The sequence below is a fragment of the Palaemon carinicauda genome, unplaced genomic scaffold, assembly GCF_036898095.1.
Source record: "Palaemon carinicauda isolate YSFRI2023 unplaced genomic scaffold, ASM3689809v2 scaffold13, whole genome shotgun sequence".
In the NCBI taxonomy this organism is placed as follows: Eukaryota; Metazoa; Arthropoda; class Malacostraca; order Decapoda; family Palaemonidae; genus Palaemon; species Palaemon carinicauda.
The window spans coordinates 99,336-102,500 of record NW_027168815.1 but is presented as its reverse complement, the minus strand read 5'-3'; positions in this window follow the sequence as shown (position 1 = coordinate 102,500).

Genomic DNA, 3,165 nt, shown 5'->3' with positions numbered 1-3,165 from the left:
TTTACTTAGTCTGAAGAGGCAACAAAATGATCTTCGTCAATCTTAATTGAAGTATCTTTGGTTCCTGCATAGGTTACATAGTCCTGGTACTTCCACATATCTAGCTTTCCCGGTGTCTCCTGTAGCTTCTGATGGAGTTAAAAGCTAGAATCATGGTGAAGAGCTGTAAATTAATGCTTCCTATGAGAAAGTATAACTTATACTACTAAAAGTGTCCAATCTTAATGCATGCATAGCAATGTCAATCATGTTGGAATCCCCAAAAGTTCCAATATGTGTTGAATGTTCTTGGTACTTCATCATACTGGTCAGAGTACTGTACTGTACTTAGCTTCCCAGTGCTTGGGAGTCTTCCAATGAAGTATACAAAAATTCTGGGTAATCCTTTGAAATTACCTTTCTTGGTGATTTTGCCTGGTCTGATGAAGCTTGAAAGTTCTGGAGTAAGATTTCTCCTTAGAGGTTATAGGGACCTACTCTTTTTTTATCTTTGCGAATACTTTTATTGGTGTCCCTTCTTAGAAAGAGTTTCTTCATCCTCAGGAAGAACACTATTACTTACAACATTTTTATGTGAAAGGCAGAAAACTGAGGGGACCATTTTCTGGACACAAAGGTGTCCTCTCAATGATCTCCCTATCTCGACTGTGGTGTGTCTGTATTAAGGGAGGGGCTAATGTTACAATTATGGCCAAAGAATTTGATATTTACCATGATCAGAGAACTCGCTTGTAATGACCTGAGATATGATCACGATGGTTACGAAACCCTTACAAGCTGCCCTTTTCCTCACCCTCTTGAGATCTTTTTTGTTTACCTGTGTCAACTACGGTATGAGCGGAATGTGTTGCCGCCTCCCTTAATGAAACCTATAAACGGAAGGTGAAGGGTATTTTTCTAGTAGAAATATAGAATTATGGTACTAACATATAAAGGTTAAATTGAGTATCCCTTCCTCTCTATCGCCTTCTTGAGACGTTCTGGGACTGAAAGTGCAAGGTTTTGGAGGGTTGATTCAGGGTTGGAGGCCCAATGCTGGCGAACAATGGAATCCAAACGTGGCACCAAGGAGGTGTCCATATCACGCAACTTCTTTTTTATTAACCCCCAAAAGTTTGCTATGGAGTTAATATCAGGACTATTACCTGGCCAGTCATTGAAATAGTTGACCTCCCAGTCCCTTAGCCAGTCTGTTACAAGTTTGGCCGTGTGAGCAGGAGCCCGAGCCTGCATGAAAACTTCTGCCATGGTCTGCTCGAAAGAGTCAGGAAGGTTGTCTGCCAATAACTCCAGATGGTTGTACTGGTTCACTCTCTCATTAGCAGGAAGTACAATTAGCTTCCCAACACCATAAAAAGTAAACACTGCCCAAACCATAAGCGAGGAAGGGTGCTTGAGGATCTTGTTTATGAAGCAAGGTTTCAAGGGGTCATCACCTTGCTTGCATAATTTATGTAAAACTCCCTTGTTGGTAAGATGATGTTGGGATATATCATTGGACAACAAATTAAATTTTCTTTATAATATTAAGCTTATGGGAGTGTTTCAACGATGGCTTCACCAGCTGAGTAAGAAGTTTCCATCATACTTAAAAGACATGTTCCTGCTGCTATGAAATGTCTCTCAGTTTTATCCCATCAGCTCTCCCGTTATACTACAACTTTACTTGTTTGAATTATTTGGTCACATCACACCCATTTGGCTTCACAAATTACAACAGTCCTAATATCTGCAAAGTTGGTCATTCTAATTAATAATGTTCAGTTCAGTAAACTTTAGTACTCACTATCGAATTCTTATTTATATCTTATTTTCATCATTTATAAAACTAATAACAGGAGATTGCTTTATAACACTATATTCGGTAGTAAATTTTACATTTGTTCTCTATACTCTTTGTCAACATCGCTTTCCCACACCTGAAAGATGGTAAGTCTACAGCAAAGAGACTACCATTTTGGAACACAGAGATAATACTATATGCATGTTATCACTGATCACCCTTGTTTATAACAATATCACCAGAGAATCGAAATCTTTGATTTTCTGGCCCTTCCTAAAGGTGTTTTACACTCCTGCTACTATTAACATATCTGCTACTTGTTTGAATATCATGTCCTCTTTCTCTTAATAAATAGGTATTCAAGTGTACTTGAAATGATATTTAAAATAGATTAAAACCTATGGCTTGATTTCTGATTGAACGGCATTTTGGTAGATTTGTTTGAAGAGTTGGTGCTTGTTGGACCACTAAACATTATGTCAAGTTTGTTAACACTTGTTCAGTCACGAGTTCGGTCAATTCAGAAATGGCCATATGTAAATGCTAAGATGGTATTTCTTTTTGTATAAATTGTTATCTATTGTCAATAGTGTTAGGCTTCTATTTCTTTGTGTAGAAATTACATATAGTTTATTATCAAGAAGTTGCTCCTATAAAAATACAAACCATCGTCCTTTAATAGAAGTATTACTTCAGCAAACCTGAATGTCCATTTAAACTTTTAACGTAGTTGGCATGTGGAGGGTAGGTTCCACTTACTAGCCAGGTAGAGCAACTCTCACTTTAACTTCAGCCCCAATTCAGAATGTATGTGGTTCTCTATTATTTTTTGTATTTGCTAATATGATTAGGAAACTGTAGCCAATGAGAACACACTAATCCTTGAGTCACTGTAATGGTCCTACAGGGTTGAAGATACAAGTAAACATCTTCTACCACCCCGTGTCCCCAACATTCGTTACTCACAAAATGTGACAGAGACGGCTGTTAGTTTTAGTAATACTAGGTCGTATTTCTAAAAAAGGTTGACATTATTGTTATATGTTCATTCTTTATGAGGTGTCACTTCATTTGTCTTCTTGAATAAAACCTCCGAAAAAAGAGTCTTATAGAAAAAAAATTTGATACATTGGATCTTTTCGTATGGATTTTTCCAATGCACAGTAATCCCAAATGAATAGCTGCCAATTATTTCTTGAAATGTTATTGGAAACAAGATTCAATTTCACAGGGACGTGCTGAAGGGTTCAATTGCATTCATACGTGCCAGAGAGATTTAGACATTGACTAGCGGACCAATCGTCAGACCTTTGAGTGAAGAAGTGCACCAAAGCCATGTTGTCCGTGCGAATGACAAACGGCACAAATTCTTTGAGGTTGTG